Source organism: Nerophis ophidion, linkage group LG28 (genome assembly GCF_033978795.1).
Source record: "Nerophis ophidion isolate RoL-2023_Sa linkage group LG28, RoL_Noph_v1.0, whole genome shotgun sequence".
NCBI lineage: Eukaryota > Metazoa > Chordata > Actinopteri > Syngnathiformes > Syngnathidae > Nerophis > Nerophis ophidion.
Genome location: NC_084638.1, coordinates 19,291,858 through 19,312,489, shown reverse-complemented (window position 1 = coordinate 19,312,489; position 20,632 = coordinate 19,291,858). Strand labels below are relative to the sequence as shown.

Genomic DNA, 20,632 nt, shown 5'->3' with positions numbered 1-20,632 from the left:
TGTGATATAGTGATTGGAGCACATACTTGTTGGTCACAAAAACCTTCATGAAGTTTGCTTCTTTTATGAATTTATTATAGGTCTACTGAAAATGTGACCAAATCTGCTGGGTCAAAAGTATACATGCAGCAATGTTAATATTTGCTTACGTGTCCCTTGGCAAGTTTCACTGCAATAAGGCGCTTTTGGTTTTTGACCACTCTTTGACAAAATTGGTGCAGTTCAGCTAAATTTGTTGGTTTTCTGACATGGACTTGTTTCTTCAGCATTGTCCACATGTTTAAGTCAGGACTTTGGGAAGGCCATTCTAAAACCTTAATTCTAGCCTGATTTAGTCAATCCTTTACCACTTTTGATGTGTGTCTGACATTGTCCTGTTGGAACACCCAAGTGCGCCCTGAACCCAATGATGATTTTAGCTTGTCCTAAAGAATTTGTAGGCAATCCTTCTTTTGCCATGTCCCATTTACTCCCTGTAAAGCACCAGTTCCATTGACAGCAAAACAGGCCCACAGCATAATACTATCACCACTATGCTTGACGGTTGGCATGGTGTTACTGGGATTAAAGGCCTCACCTTTACTCCTCCAAACATATTGCTGAGTATTGTGGCCAAACAGCTCAATTTTTGTTTCATCTGACCACAGAACTTTCCTCCAGAAGGTCTTATCTTTGTCCTTGTGATGTCAGATGAATCACAAATGGAGCTGTTTGGCCACAATACCCAGCAATATGTTTGGAGGAGAAAATGTGAGGCCTTTAATCCCAGGAATACTATGTCCACTGTCAAGCATGGTGGTGGTAGTATTATGCTCTGGGCCTGTTTTGTTGCCAATGGAACTGGTGCTCTAAATGGGACAAGGAAAAGGGAGGATTACCTCCAAATTCTTCTGAACAACCTAAAATCGTCAGCCCCGAGGTTGGGATTTGGGCGCAGTTGGGTGTTTCCCCAGGTCAATGACCCTTAAACACACGTTAAAAACTGTAAAAGGAATGGCTAAATCAGTCTAGAATTAAGGCTTTAGAATGGCCTTCCCAAAGTCCTGTCTTGTGGACAATGCTGAAGAAACAAGTCCATGTCAGAAAACCAACAAGTTTAGCTGAACTGCACCAATTTATCAAGAGGAGTGGTCAAAAATTCAACCAGAAGTTTGTGGATGGCTACCAAAAGCGCCTTATTGCAGTGAAACTTGCCAAGGGACATGTAAGCAAATATTAACATTGCTGTATGTATACTTTTGACCCAGCAGATATATTTGCTCACATTTTCAGTAGACTCATAATAAATTCTTAAAAGAAGAAAACTTCATGAATGTTTTTTGTGACCAACAAGTATGTGCTCCAATCACTCTATCACAAAAAAATAAGAGTTGTAGAAATGATTGACAACTCAAGACAGCCATGACATTATGTTCTTTACAACTTTTGACCATGACTGTATGTGCAGCTAAAAAGAAGAAGATGAAATGGGCAAAGTGAAAGGAAACAGAGTCATGGCACTAATGGGACACTTACCTGACTAAGACACTGGAGGGCTGGTTGCACATGCGCCTTAAAGCCAAGCTGAACCTGTTTGGAGACTTAGTTTTAGACTAGTCAGGAAGTAGAAGAGCAGAATTTTGCTTCTTGATGCTTCTGATTGAATTCCCAGCTGAAAAGATGTGATATGAGTGAAGATGCACCTTCTGGATGGACTTCCTTCACCAGAGTGAGGTGTCTGCTTAGCATGAGCAGCGTAACCAGCTCATGGTGCGTTTTGTGCTCCGACAGCTGGTGACGGTGGTAACGAGCTCTCAGAGAGACGTGAAGGCTAAAGGCTGAGTGACACACAGCAGTCGGCACACAGTGAGGACTTTGCTTTTTCACGCACCTCCAAATGTTCTTCTGACTTTGTGTGAAGATGATGTTCACTCTGCCACATGCTAACATCTGCACTTGGATTCACCTGCTTTTGTTGGGAATGTGCTGAGTCATCTTCTTCCTCCAGGATGCTTTGTGCACTGGAACACAGAGAGATGTCTCCATCACTGAGGGACCTCATCACACTTGGACATTTCTCTGACATCTGCACAAATTTGTCACGATCCGCTACTCTGATCGTTTATTGTTTCGGCGTTTATATGTTGTTGATCATGTTTAGTTCTGGACTCGGCCGATTCCTGTGTTTGTGCACTTCCTATTGTATCTTGTTTCCATGGTTTCTTATTTGTCCCAGCTGCTATGCCTTTGTCGCACATCTGATGGCAATTATTATTTGTGTATTTAGGCCCACCTGATTCCTTAGTTCGTTCTCGGTCCATTGTTTGCTAAGGGCAACAGTTACGTATGTATTCTCTGCTTATCTCTGCTTTAGTTGTGCTAAATTCCGTCTTAGCTTCGCGTGCGTTCGGCACGTCACCGTTTTGGACCCTTTTGTATCCTAAGTTTAGCGTTAGCTTCCATGCGTAGGCACGCGCTTTATTTTGTCCTTTTGTACCAGTGTTATTTTATTTTTGTATTAAAAATCAAGTTCTTACCCGCAATCCTGCCTGTCTGGTTGAAGTGCATCCTTGAGGTGGCAACTCCGCGCAACCAGTGCGCCGCAATGCGTGACAGAATGGACCGAGCCAGAAGCCACCTCGCACTCATCAGCCCCAGCCAGAGCAGGTGTTCCTCTCCGATGAGGAAAAAATGGAGATCTTCCGGGAGCTCCGAGCAGACTCTCGGCCATGGGAGAGCAAGGACGAGATAGATCTGCCGGCCGAAGCTGTGGTGGCGTGGGGGCTAGTGATGGCGAAGATAGCGGACGCGGAGGACCGCTTCCGCCTCCACTCACAAGCCACCCCGACGTTCTCCTCAGCGCGTTGCCAGCCGCGTGGGTACGTCACACCACCCGTGAGGCGAGGGCTCCAGCGGCGACCAGGCGCCGCGCAGGTGCGTGCGCAGAAAGAGTGCAGGACTTTTCCCAGCAGCGACTGCCAGGCGCTTTCCATGCGGCTTCTCCTCCCCGGCACCTGCTGACAATTTGCCAGAGGGACGCGTGCGGCGCACACGCACAAGGCCAGCTCCCAGGCTTCCAAGTGCCCACCCTCCCATGCCCTCGACTGCCTCCAAGCTCGCACAAATGCCCCCCCCACCAGCTCCATCCGGCATCTGGAATCTGCTTCCTGAGGGGGGGGGTCAAGGCTGATGGCGTGTCAGTGGGACAGGCAGACCTCCTTCCATTGAGGTTGCTGCCTGCCTTGCCGCTGGCTCCGCCCGCGCCAACAGACGAGCCACCTGCTCCAATGCTAGCACCTAGCCCAACGCCAAGTCCACGTCCAAGGCTAGCCCCAGTGCCGGCACCACGTCAACCTCCAACGCCAAGTCCACGGCTAAGGTTAGCCCCAGTGTCGGCACCACGCCAACCTCCCACGCCGAGCTCGACCTCCAAGTCATAGTCGACCTCAAAGTCCAAGTCATAGTCGACCTCCAAGTCATAGTCGACCTCCAAGTCATAGTCGACCTCCAAGTCATAGTCGACCTCCAAGTCCAAGTCATAGTCGACTTCCAAGTCCAAGCCGGCCTCCAAGTCGACGTCCTAGTCCACCTCGACGTCCTAGTCCTAGTCCACCTCGACGTCCAAGTCGACTTCCTAGTCCAAGTCGACTTCCATGTCCGAGTCCAAGCCGGCCTCCACCTCGACGTCCTAGTCCACCTCCACCTCCAAGTCCTAGTCCACCTCCAAGTCCGAGTCCAAGTCGACGTCCTAGTCCAAGTCGACGTCCAAGTCCACCTCCGAGTCCAAGTCGACGTCCAAGTCCACCTCCGAGTCCAAGTCGACGTCCAAGTCCACCTCCGAGTCCAAGTCGACGTCCAAGTCCACCTCCGAGTCCAAGTCCACCTCCGAGTCCAAGTCCACCTCCGAGTCCAAGTCCACCTCCGAGTCCAAGTCCAAGCCGGCCTCGAAGTCGACGTCCTAGTCCAAGTCCACCTCCAAGTCCACCTCCAAGTCCGAGTCCAAGCTGGCCCCCAAGTGCAAGTCGACCTCCAAGTCCAAGTGCAAGTCGACCTCCAAGTCCAAGTGCAAGTCGACCTCCAAGTTCAAGTGCAAGTCGACCTCCAAGTCCAAGTGCAAGTCGACCTCCAAGTCCAAGTGCAAGTCGACCTCCAAGTCCAAGTGCAAGTCGACCTCCAAGTCCAAGTGCAAGTCGACCTCCAAGTCCAAGTGCAAGTCGACCTCCAAGTCCAAGTGCAAGTCGACCTCCAAGTGCAAGTGCAAGTCGACCTCCAAGTGCAAGTCGACCTCCAAGTGCAGGTGCAAGTCGACCTCCAAGTGCAGGTGCAAGTCGACCTCCAAGTGCAGGTGCAAGTCGACCTCCAAGTGCAGGTGCAAGTCGACCTCCAAGTGCAAGTGCAAGTCGACCTCCAAGTGCAAGTGCAAGTCGACCTCCAAGTGCAAATGCAAGTCGACCTCCAAGTGCAAGTGCAAGTCGACCTCCAAGTGCAAGTGCAAGTCGACCTCCGAGTGCAAGTGCAAGTCGACCTCCGAGTGCAAGTGCAAGTCGACCTCCGAGTGCAAGTGCAAGTCGACCTCCGAGTGCAAGTGCAAGTCGACCTCCGAGTGCAAGTGCAAGTAGACCTCCGAGTGCAAGTGCAAGTAGACCTCCAAGTGCAAGTGCAAGTAGACCTCCAAGTGCAAGTGCAAGTAGACCTCCAAGTGCAAGTGCAAGTAGACCTCCAAGTGCAAGTGCAAGTAGACCTCCAAGTGCAAGTGCAAGTAGACCTGCAAGTGCAAGTAGACCTCCAAGTGCAAGTGCAAGTAGACCTCCAAGTGCAAGTGCAAGTAGACCTCCAAGTGCAAGTGCAAGTAGACCTCCAAGTGCAAGTGCAAGTAGACCTCCAAGTGCAAGTGCAAGTAGACCTCCAAGTGCAAGTGCAAGTAGACCTCCAAGTGCAAGTGCAAGTCGACCTCCAAGTGCAAGTGCAAGTCGACCTCCTAGTCCAATGCAAGTCGACCTCCTAGTCGACGTCCAAGACGACGCCTGAGTCCAAGTCCACGCCAAGCGTCGGGTCCAAATCCACGCCAGGCGCATCTGCCTCCGCGTCGGCTGTGGGTGTGGCCGTGCGCAGGGCGTCCTCCTCGCAGGGCGCTTCCACCTCCACGGGTGTGGCCGTACCCTGGTCCTCTTCACCCTCGGATGTGGCCTCTGCGGGCCCGCCCGCCTAGACTTTTGTGGCAGCGGCATCCCACCCGCCGCCGCCACCTATGGTGTCCTCAGTGGATTCGGGGACACGGGACTTGTCAGCCCTCCACCAGGTCCTCCCTCCACCGTCCCTTCTCTTTTGGACTGTTTCGTTGTGAGGAGGGGGGTTCTTTGTACTTTGGGGTTTTTGGGGCATCTGGGATCTGCCCCTTAAAGGGGGGGGGGGGGTTTAGTGTCACTCGGATCGTTTATTGTTTCGCCGTTTATATGTTGTTGATCATGTTTAGTTGTGGACTCAACAGATTCCTGTTTGTGCACTTCCTGTTGTATCTTGTTTCCATGGTTTCTTATTTGTCTCAGCTGCTATGCCTTTGTCGCACATCTGATGGCAATTATTATTTGTGTATTTAGGCCCACCTGATTCCTTAGTTCGTTCTCGGTCCATTGTTTGCTAAGGGCAACAGTTACGTATGTATTCTCTGCTTATCTCTGCTTTAGTTGTGCTAAGTTCAGTCTTAGCTTCGCGTGTGTTCGGCACGTCACCGTTTTGGACCCTTTTGTATCCTGCTAAGTTTAGCGTTAGCTTCCGTGCGTAGGCACGCGCTTTATTTTGTCCTTTTGTACCAGTGTTATTTTATTTTTGTATTAAAAACCAAGTTCTGGATGCGCATGGAGTAGGGTGTGTTTTCCTCGTGCTCCCGATACCACAACTTTTAAAACTCACCTATGTAATAGTTTAACCCTCTCACACGAAAGCGTTTTGCTTTGTTCTTTGCTTATTAGTATGTTTTTGCTTTGCCAAGCCTCCTAAAGGCTCTAAGACGGGAGAAAAACCTGAACATGCGACTGTAGCTGCTGCGCCAGCTAGCAACATTAGCAAAGAAGATTTAATAGCCTCGCTATCTGAACTCAAGACGTCCATGCTAACGGAGATTAAAAAATCATTTGACGAAGTAAATGGGAAACTCGACGGGCTACAGGAGACTGTGAACACTCATGGCGAACGCCTGAACTCCCTGGAGGACAATGCAGAGACGTTTCATCAGCGCCTAGCTGAAGTGGAGGCCTGCTATAAGAGCCTGCAAGCCGATAACACCAAGCTAAAGTCGAGGCTAACCGAGATGGAAGGAAGAAGCAGGAGGAGCAACGTTCGTCTTATCGGGCTTCCTGAAGGGATTGAAGGTTCGCATCCCAGTGCATTCTTTGCTCAACTTTTCCAGGACGTTTTTGGGCCGGACACTTTCTCGTCACCTCCGGAGTTGGACCGCGCACACCGCAGCTCAGCCCCCAAGCCGGGACCCGGAGGCAAGCCCCGGCCAGTCGTAGTGTGCTTTCACCGGTATCATAATAAGGAAGTGGTGGTTCGAGAGGCAAGGAAGAGGGGCGATTTGAGCTTCAGGAACAACCCATTTCGGATTTACGAGCACTATAGCCCCGACGTGGTTAACCAAAGGAAGAAATACGCGGCGGTGATGTCGGGGCTTTATAAAATGGGACTCAAACCAGCACTGCTGTTCCCGGCGCGGCTCCGTATTACCAAGGCGGACGGCACCCGCACCGCGTTCAGCTCTGTGGCAGAAGCGGAGATGTTTGCTGAGGACTCTAAAAACTCATGACTGGTTAGTTTTCATACCTTAATGTGATAATGCCTCAGTTTCAAGGGGTAAATATTGTTACGTGTTATACACAGACTGTTTTCTTTACCTCTGCCATATGTTTACTGTTTTGATAAGGGCATGCTTTAAAATTGTACTTTATGTTCGTGTTGAGAGTATACAAAGTATTTTTTTGTTTTATTTTATTATTGGTGGGTTTTATTTTACTTCTGAGTAAGTGGGATGGGAGAATGTAGATGGGTAAACTAGTTATGGAAGTAAAACAGTTAGTTAGGGTAGGTGTGCTGCATGTTCCAGCAGCTAGCGTCACCTGGGGGTTGGGGGGGGTGGGTACCTTGTTTCACTTTCTCTGTAGGCGGACCAAAGTATTGGATAACACAATGTTGTGCTGATCTTTTTCTCAGTCTTTCTATTTACCTTTTGTTACACAACCAATACATCTGTGCCTTTAATACATTATAAACATATTGTTAATGAGTATTTATTTTAACCTATCGATTTTTAATTACACTAATGAATAGCTCAGTTAATGTAGTAACATGGAATGTTAAAGGCGTAAACCATCCAGTCAAGAGGAAGAAGGCCCTTACACACCTGAGGAATCTAAGTGCAGAAATAGCATTTATTCAAGAAACTCTTTTAAAAAATTCAGACAATGCTCGGTTGAGATGTGGTTCGGTGGGGCTGCTCTTTCATTCAACCTTTCAAGGTAAAGCGAGAGGTGTTGCAATATTGATACATAAGAGTGTCTCGTTCACACCATCTGCAATTGTAGCTGACTCTAATGGACGATATGTTTTAGTAACTGGTAAACTTTATAATCGTAATGTTGTTTTGGCCAACATATATGCTCCTAACTGTGATGACCCGCAATTTTTTTCTCGTGTCACTAATCAGCTCCCTTGTTTAAACTCCAATTTCTTGATCATGGGAGGGGATTTTAATTTTTGTTTGGACCCCGGGATGGATCGGTCATCTCTTAGGCCAGGATATGCAACACTTAAATCAGTTTCTTACATGCAGTCATTTCTTAACACATACTCAGATATCTGGCGTTTCTTACACCCGAAAGACAAACAATACTCTTTCTTTTCCTGCGCTCATCAAACATATAGTAGAATTTATAATTTTTTTATTGATAATAAATTAATTACAGAGGTTCAGACATGTGAATATTACCCAGTAGTAGTATCCGACCATGCTCCTCTTTTAATTAAATTTAATTTTCCTGACGTTAATATGCCCAGACGATTGTGGAGATTTAATCCTCTTTTGCTATCAGATGAAAACTTTCTGGAATTCATGTCTGACCAAATCTCTCTGTTTTTAGATATTAACATGACGCCAGATGTCTCCATGGCGACTGTCTGGGAGGCCCTTAAAGCATATCTCAGGGGCCAGATAATATCATTTACGGCCAAAAAAATGAATGATTCAAAGTCAAAACAAGTGGAATTGGAAAAACAAATAGCTGATATAGATAAGGAACATTCACAAACTCCTTCTCCAGATTTGTACAAAGAACGTTTAAAACTAAAAACAGAATATGACATACTTACTTCGCACACTATTGAAAATCTGCTTTTAAAAAATCGGACTAACATTTATGAGCACGGTGACAAAGCAGGGGAGGTTCTGACAAAACAGCTTAAGGGGGCCAGGGCCAAGCAAGTAATTAAGGGGGTGAAATCGCAGGATAGCGAGATTGTCTCTGACCTGTTAGGAATAAATGAGGCATTTCAAAGTTATTAATACAATCTTTATAGATCAAATAATTCTTGTGACCCCTCCTTTGCATCTAACTTCTTTAGAGATCTGCCTATTCCAACTTTGTCTCCAGATCAGGTCACGACCTTGGACGCACCAATGCAGATGCAGGAGATTGTGGAGGCCATCAAATCATTACAACCCAGAAAATGGCCGGGCCCTGATGGCCTGCCGAGTGAGTTTTACGCAGCATTCTCTAAAGAATTAACACCTGTGTATGCAGCGGTATGCGTAGACTCGCTAAACAAAGGTACTCTCCCAGACACACTAAATCAAGCTTGTATAACGCTGCTCCCGAAAAAAGACAAAGATCCCCTAGATTGTGCTTCTTACAGGCCAATTTCACTCTTGAACTGTGATTACAAAATTTTGTCCAAGATATTAGCCCGCCGCCTGGAAAGCGTTTTGCCATATATTATAACCCCAGACCAGACAGGCGATCTTTCTTTAATGTCCGTCGGTTGTTTAATATTATATACAATCCATGTCAAACTGACTCTGAATGCCTTCTCTCCATGGACGCAGAGAAGGCATTCGACAGAGTGGAATGGGGTCACCTGTTTGAGACTCTGCATTGGTTTGGGTTCGGTGATATATTCATTTCATGGGTCAGATTATTGTATGCTTGCCCTTCGGCAATGGTACTGACGAATAACCATTATTCAAAAATCTTCAGACTGCATCGTGGCACCCGTCAGGGATGTCCACTTAGCCCTTTTCTTTTTGTCATAGCTATTGAGCCCCTAGCCATAGCAATAAGAAATAACCACTCTATACATGGCATTACAAGGTTCGGTACAGAGCATAAGTTGTCATTATACGCTGATGATCTGTTATTATTTGTGTCCAAAGCTGAGACTACTATCCCCCTTATTCTGGACCTCCTTGCAAAATTTGGAGAAATCTCAGGGTACAAATTGAACCCACAGAAGAGTGAAATACTGCCACTGAATATGACCACCACAACACTACAAAACACCACATTACCCTTTAAATTGGCCCTTAACAACATTGTCTACCTTGGGATCACCGTAACAAGGAATGTTTGTGACCTCTTTAAAAATAAGTTTAATACACTAAAACACAAAGTTCAACAGGACTTAGACAGCTGGTCATTTCTTCCACTCTCGCTGGTAGGGAGAGTGAATGTAGTCAAAATGGCGGTGTTACCCAAGTATTTATATCTCTTTCAGAACCTCCCTGTATTTATCTCCAATGCTTGTTTTAAAAAGCTAGACTCAATGATATCATCTTTTATCTGGAACAACAAGAAACCCCGTTTGCGTAAAGAACACTTGCAGAAGGTAAAGCAGGATGGTGGCCTTGCTCTCCCAAATTTTCGGAAATATTACTGGGCGACTGATCTTTGTGTTCTATCCTTTTGGTCACATCATGACTCGGATTCTAGTGTACCAGCGTGGGTGGAAATTGAGAAACTTTCATGTAGCCCCTGCTTTAATTGGTGGGGCAGTTCCACTTCCTCCAAACACAAAACTCAATAATCCTATCGTTCATAACTCCATTAAAATATACACACAATTTAGAAAACGTTTTGGACTCCAAGTTATGAGTCTCTCCAGCCCAATAGCATCAAACACATTCTTCCCTCCATCATTGCTGGATGCTACATTTAGGGTGTGGGGAAAGGCAGGGGCTGAAAACGTTCCAAGATCTTTATATTGGAAATGTTTTTGCTTCCTTTAAACAATTATCTGTTAAATATAAATTACCACCCTCTCATTTTTTCAGATACTTACAAGTAAGACACTTTGTGTCTGCCTCCATCCCGGGGTTCCCTGCCAAACCTCCTGATAATGTCATAGACGAGGTAATATCTTTTGACCCAACCAAAAAAAAAGCCATTTCTGTAATGTTACGCTTGATATCTGGTTTGGGCTCTCCCTTCATGTCGGCTATCAAAGAGGCTTGGGAACACGATCTCAAAGTTCGTATCGCTGAAGCAGAATGGACTAAAGTTCTAAAACAAATTAATTCATCCTCCATGTGTGCGAGGCATGTTCTAATTCAGTTGAAAGTGGTACACAGAGCTCATATTTCTAAATCCAAGCTTTCCAAAATGTATCCTGATATTGATCCAACATGTGACAAATGTAAAGCCGATGAAGCCACTTTAATACACATGCTGTGGACCTGTCCCAAAATAAAGAAATATTGGGAAGGTATATGTGAAGCACTCTCTTGTGTACTCGGGGTTAACATTACATTGAATCCCCTTTTGCTGCTTTTTGGGGTCACTGGGGATGGGTCAAGATTACCTGTCGGTGGTCGAAGGCTCATCGCCTTTTCAACCTTATTAGCGCGCCGCTTGATCCTCTTGAAATGGAAGGAAGCTGCCCCACCCACAGTTTCACACTGGGTAAAAGACGTTTTATATCATCTCAAACTAGAGAAAATTAGACTTGTGATGGGGGTTCTGAAAGGAAGTTTTATCAGGTGTGGAGGTGTTTTCTGACCTTTTTTGACCATCAACAAAGGTACAACAGTGATTTTTATTTTTTTAACAGTATTCTGGTTGGTTTACATACTGAATGTCTATGTACAGTATATTTATGTTTTATGTCATTACTGTATAAGTGACAGTCTAAGCAAGGTTTAGTTTTTTTTTTTTTTTTTTTTTAATTTTTTTTTTTATTTTGTATATTTTTTTTCTGTTTTGTTTTTAGTGTGTTCCTTTTTGGGGTGGATGTTTGTTTTTTCTCTTCTATGTATAAGTATTGTTATTTCTATTTTAGCTTTATTTGATTTGATTTAATTTTTTTTTTCTCTTTGAAAAAAAAAAAGTTTATTGCTGTTTTTCTGTTCTGTTCATCTCTGTCTAAACATTAATAAAAAAAAAATCAAACACCTATAAACCAAGTTCTTACCCGCAATCCTGCCTGTCTGGTTGGAGTGCATCCTTGAAGTGGCAACTCCGCGCAACAAGTGCGCCGCAATGCGTGACAAAATTGCTCCTCGTGTTACATCATGTCTTCTTTGGGTGTTTATGGCTGAGAAAACACCTTCAATCTGCATTTTTCAACAATATTTTGCCAGTGAATCATGTTGATGTTGATCTTTGTGTCCATGTAGTTGTGATGTCATCATTTGGGGCTCATGTGTCATCACATTGACAAGGATTTCTTCTTTCCTTTTCAAACCCATAGACAGCTGCTTATCAGAGAATGTCACTTTGTGTCACATGTCATCATTATTTTTACAAATATTTTGGAACAATAGTACCATTTTTCGGGACTGTTTTATGTTAATGCAAATTTTTTTTATGTAACATTTAAGAATGCTGATTATGAGAACTGCTGTCCAGTTGTTATATCTTGTTTTCTGATTACATTCGTCTCATTTGCAATGCAGTTGCACTTCCAAGACCATTAGATGGCAGCACTGTATAACTATTTATGGTATGTTGTCAAACTAGAAAGTAGCTTTTTTTCAGGAAGATTAATTTGTTAGGTTGCGCCCTACAAAGTGTCAATACTGTAATAATAGTTCATATTACTTAAAATTGTAAGATTTTAACTATAATATTAGTTGTCGTTTCCTTTACGAAATTCCAAGGTGTGGAAATCGCCTTGTAAAACCGCTCATGCTAATAATAGCCTGTCTATGGCAAATCCTATGTAAATTAGCAATAAGCTAGCGCATTTTGGAAGAGTGTCGCATTACTTTGCGTTTGAGCTGTGTTTTATTAAGCACACTGTGTTGGTGTTGAAAATGGCAACGTGACTTTGAGGGAGTTTGGCTGAGTCCGACCTGAGTGCTGCTTCAGTGAATGTTTACATGAGCCCGTGTTTAGTCTGAAAGCAGACATGACCAGTCTGAAACCGGACATGACGTCACATGCAACAAAGGTATCGAACTATGGCACCGTTTGATTTTACGTGAATTGATAGTAACAGGGTAATTTGGTCAGTACTGAATTCGGTACCCAACCCTACTAGTTAGTGTGACACAATATTTTTATGACAAGGCGTTGCAAAATTTTTATATTTTTTCAAAATGTTTGCGTTTTTTTTCGTTCTTTTTTGCATTGTCATATTTTTGCTTGATTGCCAAACATGCCGAGGATGTCATTTGGAAAGTAAACAAGGTAGGCCGTTCATATACTCTTGATATTCAGTGTTTTATGTGTATGATGTTTCATGTACATTCTGGGTGTTTTATAAAACTTGTCAAATACAATTCTGTTTTGGAGGTGGTTTCTCTAAAAAAAAAAAAAAAAAAAAACACAAGCACATATAGCAGATTGTGAGACAAAAAAATTGGATTTTTTTCCCCCAGCTGTTTCCCAGGGCGGCATAGCTTGGTTGGTAGAGTGGCCGTGCCAGCAACTTGAGGGTTGCAGGTTCAATTCCCGCTTGTGCCACCTTAGGCACTGCCGTTGTGTCCTTGGGCAAGACACTTTACCCACCTGCTCCCAGTGCCACCCACACTGGTTTAAATGTAACTTATATATTGGGTGTCATTATGTAAAGCGCTTTGAGTCACTTGAGAAAAGCGCTATATAAAATATAATTCACTTCACTTCACTTTGAATTATTTAGTGTGAATTTGGTGTTGCCAATCGTCTCTTGGACATAATTAGAATGAGAAACAAAAGTATGTGTCAGCTAATGAGCCTAAAAGGGATGCACTTTATCTCGTGTTATTGCTGTCCAGTTTCAGTTCAGTTTATGTGGAACATGCATACGATACATGTGATGCATCACATATTTCCAGTTGTTTCATGACCGCACGTCCGAAAAGGAGTAGGGAGAAGCAGAGCTTATTTAATCGTACTCCTTTTCATATCATAGCAATTGTATCCCATTTCCTTGTTCTCTGCAACAGAACAGTGAATAAATAATTAATATACAATCGTCAGTAAACAAATATTAAATATATAAATAATTATATTATCTAAAAAAAAAAAAAGTTCAATATGTTCATCATAATTGTTCTTTGTACTTTTTGAACAGTCTCTTAAACTGGATCATATTGGTGCTTTGTTTGGTTTCTTTGGTTAATTCATTCCATAATTTAATTCCACATACAAATATGCTAAAGGTTCTGAGTGTTGTACGCGCATACACATTTTTTAAATTAGATTTTCCTCCAAGTTTATATTACTCCTCTTTTGTAGAGAACTGTTGTACATGCTTGGATATAAGGTTATAGTTTGCTTTGGACACAATTTTAGCTGTTTGCAAGTTGCACCAAATAAATATTTGTGATTCAATAAATAAAATGTTTGTATGTTCTCTATATCCAACATTATGTATTATTATGAATGATCTTTTTTGTAACACCGTTAGTGAATGAAGCTCACATTTGTAGTTATTTCCAATATTTCTGCACAATAACTCAGATATGTAACACTAGCGAGCAGTAGAGAATATGAAGTGATTTTTGGTCCACAACATGTTTGGCTTTATTCATTATTGACGTGTTTCTTGCTACTTTATGTTGTATATTTTTTACATGAGGATTCCTGTTCAGTTTATCATCTATTATTACACCCAACAATGTGTTTTCTTTTACCCTTTTAATGTCTACTCCTTCTATTTGTGTTTGACTTTCCCTTCTACTGTTACCAAATAACATTATTTTAGTTTTACTGAGATTCAAATATAGTCTGCTTTATGTCAAACCAGCTTTTTGATTTGTTAATTTCTTCTGTTATTATTTGTATTAGCTTGTGTGTTCTATCCTGAAGAAAACACAGTTGTATCATCTGCAAATAATACTAACTTTAAGTCCTCTGTAACTTTACAAATGTTGTTTATATAAAGATTGAACAATATTGGTACAATTATTGATCCCTGAGGTACACCACACGATATTTTGAGCTCTGTAGAAGTGTGTTCCCCTATCTTCACGTGTTGCCTCCAGTAGTGACGACTATGACTGGATTAATATGGATTAGCAATCACTTCAGGGTGTCGAGTCAGGACAGCAATTATTTGTTTAGGTGAGTGCAGGAGGAATAATAGATTGTCCAAGTCCAGATGTGTAGGTTTAATTGTCTATTGAAGACTTGCATGAGTTGTTTGTTTGCGTGTGTGTGTGTGTGTGTGTGTGTGGTTTCTGATACAAAACAAATACAATCATTATAAATCAATGAAAGTGACCACAATGCAATGAAATATAGGCACAAACCTGAGACAGGGCTGTTAAATATACATCACTTAGCTGTGTATACACAGTGTACATAAATGCACAGGATTTGAACATCCCAGCCCTAAGTAATGTAATGAGTAATAGAATGTAAATAGCATAACAACAATAATTGTAAATTCTAACTTGGGGCTAACAAACATGTCCAATGCTACAAACAGGCCCCAACCAGGGTATGATATTCAGCTAGCAGTTAGCTTGTCAATTTGATGCCAAAAAGCCTTTGGACTACAATAAAACAGATAAAATGAGTTGCAATACAGTTGTAAGCACATAAGTGATATTAAAGTGCATATAAAGTAATTTACTCAGCCAATTAAACAATTGACTTTGAAGTTCACAGTAACTTTCAGAGCTTGCTGATGCAATGATGCATTCAATGCCCCCTCCAGTGTCGTAAAAGTGATCTAGACTCAAGCAACCCTATGACACAAAAATAAAACAAGCATTACAGAGGCAGTCTTTTTGTACATAGTAGTATTCAAGAAACATGGCTGAAGCCTAAATTGAACTTTATAATAAAAGGATATATAACAATACGTAATGATAGGCTTGATGGGCAAGGAGGAGGATGTGCCATATTTATTAAAGAAGACATGCATTATATAATATTAAAATATATATGGAGAAGGAAAATGAGCAGCTGAGTGGAAAACAGCTGTAATAATTCCAATATGCAAACCAGGGAAAGACCCGGAAGAGGCAGGTAATTATAGGCCGATAGCATTGACCTCAAATTTGGGCAAAGTAATTGAAAAAAATGATTAGTGAAAGACTGGTACATTATTTAGAGTCAAAAGAAATAATAAAAAACTACCAAAGTGGATTTGGGAAAGCAAGAAACACAAAGGAGCAGCAGTGCAGCTGGAAGAGGAAATTAGAAAGGGACAAATAAATAAAGAAAGTATAATTGCAGTATTTTTTGACGTAGAGAAAGTGTATGATATGTTGTGGAAACAGGGGTTGCTGATAAAACTAAATAAGATTGGGATTAGAGGGAGAATGTACAGATGGATAAAAGACTTTTTAACAAGTAGAACATTATTAGTAAAAACAGAGAATGAATATAGCAGAGAATACGAAGTGGAAAATGGGACCCCACAAGGGAGTATAATAAGTCCAGTACTATATTCAATAATATTAAATGAAGTTTATAGTGAAGTGGAAGGGTTAGTGGAGGTGGCATTGTTTGCTGATGATGGAGTGATGTGGAAGAGAGGTAGAAATACACATCATATAGAAAAGAAGATTCAAAAAGCGGGAAATAATGTTCAAGACTGGGGAACGGCTTGGGGTTTAACATTCTCTGTTAGAAAGACTAAAGTCATACATTTTACAAAGAGGAAAGTACTGATATTGGCTGATATTGAAAACAATATATATCACTTTAATTCCATCTGTTATTAATTACGGATGCATTATTTACCAATCTGTTCAAAAACATGACTTGGGAAAATAGCCAGGATCCAATCACAGGCTTTAAGGTTATGTTGTGGAGCTACTAAATCAAGCCCAGTTGCAGCATTACAAGTAGAAATGAATGAATAACCTTTGGACATGAGGAGAGATCAACTGTCAGCAGTTTATTTCACAAACTTAAAAGGGTCCAAGCAAGGACATCCAACCCGTCAAGTGCTACTAAACTGCCAAGAAAAAGAGAAGAAAAAAATGAATGGTTTTGGGTGGATAAAAAGAGACATATATAATAAAGCTCAAATTGACAATATTAAAGTTAGCCCTACAGTACCAATTCCTGCAATACCACCGTGGATGTATGACAACCCAAATCTAAACATGAAATTACTCTCTGGCACTCACCGAGGGTGGACGCTCCCCTTTCCTCTCCCTTATCTCTCCTGCTTGCTTCTTTGTTTTGTCTTGTCTTAACTTTCTTGTTGCCTCTTTTTGCACTGCTCTCCAAATCTAAACATTGGAACTATTTAACTGGCCTCAACAAAATTGACAAGATCTTGGGTTTGGGGGAACCTGCTGTCGTGACGAAGCGGTTGTTGCTGGACACACGACGGACTCTTGGGAGAAGAAGGAGGGCCGTGTGCCTGGCGACCCTTTTTTGTCGACGACGTGAAAATATCCAACTTTTCGGAATTATGACAACAGGACATGTGCTGATTGGAGTAAGCGTTGCTCTGGTTTGTCGACAAATTGGAAGTTGCTGGCAGTCTTCAAAGTACCCCAAAGCTGCCACAAATGATTGGAGGATGCGGAAAGAACTGTAGATTACATCGGACTGTCTACTCTGCAGTTTTTGAGGACCAGTCATAGACAATTTTAGAGTGAAAAGCAGATTTTATTTTCACTCTTGTACAAATCATTTTAACTTGGATTGTTTTCCTGGCTTCGAGACTCTCCTGAAGATCACTGCAGGAAGACACAACAAACTCCCTTTTTTGTCTCTCATGGACACACACCTGTTGTTGTGAACTTTGGACTAGCGACGGCAAATACATCAAGGCCACGGAACAGAGACACACTATGGGCTTATACACACACACACATCCACAAAAAAATATATACGCCACACATACACCCTTCTGTCCCCCAATCCAATGCCCTCGACGCTAATCCCATAGGGGTGATGAATGGATGGTCAGCGCCTGAGAGCTGCGGCCTACCACCATGACCTTCTACATTCCCTCTGTTGCTAGATATCTCGAGATGTATGTTCTAATATGTATATATGTGCTTTGCTATGGAGGTTTCTTCTCACTCCGAACTGGGCCCTCTGAGGAGCGCAGTCTGGATTGTATTTTTTTACTCATCCTTCCCCAGCGTTTACCTTTTTCCCCATCGTTTACGGGGCGCCTTATTGCGACCCATCTGCGTTCTTGTTCTGTAACCCTGTACACTGTTTGCTTGTCTAATCTTGAACAGGTTTGTGCTGAAAAAAAAGTGTTGTTGTACTTGTGCAATGACAATATAGACCTACCTACCTAAATAATATAGATTTAAATAGTTACCAGATAGAACAATAGATTGAGGAAACGTTTTTAGACCACATCATAATATATACAGATGAATCAAAAACTATAAATAGTAAGGTAGGAGCTGCTGCAGTTATCCCACAAGGAAACATAGTTTATCACTGATTATTTTATTTAATACTATCTGTTTTTACGGGGGAATTGGTAGCAATTTATATGGCAGTTAACTGGATAGAGGAAAACAAAGCAAGGAAAGTAGTCGTGTGCTCGGACTCCAGCAGTGCTTTCATGAGCATAAAAACATAGCATCAGAAACAAGACAATATATAGTTTATGAGATACTTCAGGCCATCTGCAGGATAAATAAAGCGGGAGGTGTGGTAACATTTCTCTGGGTTCCTGCTCATGTAGGAGTTGTGGGGAATGAGTTAGCTGATAGATACGCAAAACAAGCAACCACTAAAACAGAAGTAAACATGGAGATTAAGCACAGTAAAGAAGAAGTGAAGAGCATAATTAAGATAGAACACAATAAAAAGTGGCAGGATAATTGGAATAAAGAAACAAAAGGTAGAGAGTTTTACAAAGTCCAGAGGAGAGTAGGTGTCATGAGAGGAGGGAGTAGAAATAGGAAGGAAGAAGACATTATTACTAGAATGAGATTAGGACATTACTACTACTACCACTACTTGAACGGCGAAGAGAACAGCATCATTCCTCCAGAGAAGCTGGACCAGAGCGAAGACATGACCTTCCCCCTTTCCCACTTTTTCATAAGCTGCCACCTTGTCGCGGTAGAGGAGTTTGCGTGTCCCAATGATCCTAGGAGCGATGTTGTCCGGGGATTTATGCCCCCTGGTAGGGTCTCCCAAGGCAAACAGGTTCTAGGTGAGGGATCAGACAAAGAGCAGCTCGAAGACCTTTATGAAGAAGAAAAAACATGGACCCAGATTTCCCTCGCCCGGACGCGGGTCACCGGGGCCTCCCTCTGGAGCCAGGCCTGGAGGTGGGGCACGATGGTGAGCGCCTGGTGGACGGGTCTGTTCCCATGGGGCCCGGCCGGGCACAGCCCGAAGAGGCAACGTGGGTCACCCCTCCAAAGGGCTCACCACCCATAGCAATGTGAGCTGGGCGACAGCCGAAGGCAGGGCACTTGGCGGTCCGATCCTCGGCTACAGAAGCTAGCTCTTGGGACGTGGAACGTCACCTCACTGGGGGGTAAGAGCCTGAGCTAGTGCGCGAAGTCGAGAAGTTCCGGCTGGATATAGTCGGGCTCACTTCGACGCACAGCAAGGGCTCTGGAACCAATTCTCTCGAGAGGGACTGGACCCTCTTCCACTCTGGCGTTGCCGGCAGTGAGAGGCAACGGGCTGGGGTGGCAATTCTTGTTGCCCCCCGGCTCAAAGCCTGCACGTTGGAGTTCAACCCGGTGGACGAAAGGGTAGCCTCGCTCCGCCTTCGGGTGGGGGATGGGTGCTTACGCACCAAACAGCAGTTCAGAGTACCCACCCTTTTTGGGAACACTCGAGGGAGTACTGGAAAGTGCTCCCCCGGGTGATTCCCTTGTCCTATTGGGGGACTTCAACGCTCACGTTGGCAACGACAGTGAAACCTGGAGAGGCGTGATTGGGAAGAATGGCCGCCCGGATCTGAACCCGAGTGGTGTTTTGTTATTGGACTTTTGTGCTCGTCACAGTTTGTCCATAACAAACGCCATGTTCAAACATAAGGGTGTCCATATGTGCACTTGGCACCAGGACACCCTAGGCCGCAGTTCCATGATCGACTTTGTAGTTGTGTCATCGGATTTGCGACCTTATGTTTTGGACACTCGGGTGAAGAGAGGGGCGGAGCTTTCTACCGATCACCACCTGGTGGTGAGTTGGCTGCGATGGCGGGGGAGGATGCCGGACAGACCTGGGAGGCCCAAACGCATTGTGAGGGTCTGCTGGGAACGTCTAGCAGAGTCTCCTGTCAGAGAAAGTTTCAATTCCCACCTCCGGAAGAACTTTGAACGTGTCACGAGGGAGGTGCTGGACATTGAGTCCGAGTGGACCATGTTCCGCACCTCTATTGTCGAGGCGGCCGATAGGAGCTGTGGTCGCAAGGTAGTTGGTGCTTGTCAGGGCGGCAATCCTAAAACCCCTTGGTGGACACCAGCGGTGAGGGATGCCGTCAAGCTAAAGAAGGACTCCTATCGGGTCTTTTTGGCTCATAGGAGTCCGAAGGCAGTGGACAGGTACCGACAGGGCAAGCGGTGTGCAGCTTCAGCGGTCGCTGAGGCAAAAACTCGGACATGGGAGGAGTTCGGGGAAGCCATGGAAAACGACTTCCGGACGGCTTCGAAGCGATTCTGGACCACCGTCCGCCGCCTCAGGAAGGGGAAGCAGTGCACTATCAACACCGTGTATGGTGCGGATGGCGTTCTGCTGACCTCGACTGCGGATATTGTGGATAGGTGGAAGGGATACTTCGAAGACCTCCTCAATCCCACCAACACGTCTTCCTATGAGGAAGCAGTGCCTGGGGAATCTGTGGTGGACTCTCCTATTTCTGGGGCTGAGGTCGCTGAGGTAGTTAAAAAGCTCCTCGGTGGCAAGGCCCCAGGGGTGGATGAGGTCCGCCTGGAGTTCCTTAAGGCTCTCGATGATGTGGGACTGTCTTGGTTGACAAGAATCTGCAGCATCGCGTGGACATCGGGGGCGGTACCTCTGGATTGGCAGACCGGGGTGGTGGTTCCTCTCTTTAAGAAGGGGGACCGGAGGGTGTGTTCCAACTATCGTGGGATCACACTCCTCAGCCTTCCCGGTAAGGTTTATTCAGGTGTACTGGAGAGGAGGCTTCGCTGGATAGTCGAACCTCGGATTCAGGAGGAACCTTGTGGTTTTCGTCCTGGTTGTGGAACTGTGGACCAGCCCTATACTCTCCGCAGGGTTCTTGAGGGTGCATGAGAGTTTGCCCAACCAGTCTA

General features: G+C 44.0%; 1 long non-coding RNA gene and 1 pseudogene across 1 annotated transcript; both read left to right on the top strand.

Moving 5' to 3' along the window:
• Nucleotides 1–20,632, top strand: part of LOC133545505 (major histocompatibility complex class I-related gene protein-like) — a 93,355-nt pseudogene that overhangs the window by 7,188 nt on the left and 65,535 nt on the right.
• Nucleotides 1,339–2,522, top strand: LOC133545514 (uncharacterized). Its single transcript, XR_009804860.1, has 2 exons — nt 1,339–1,845; nt 1,988–2,522. It is a non-coding gene; the product is annotated as an uncharacterized LOC133545514 (long non-coding RNA).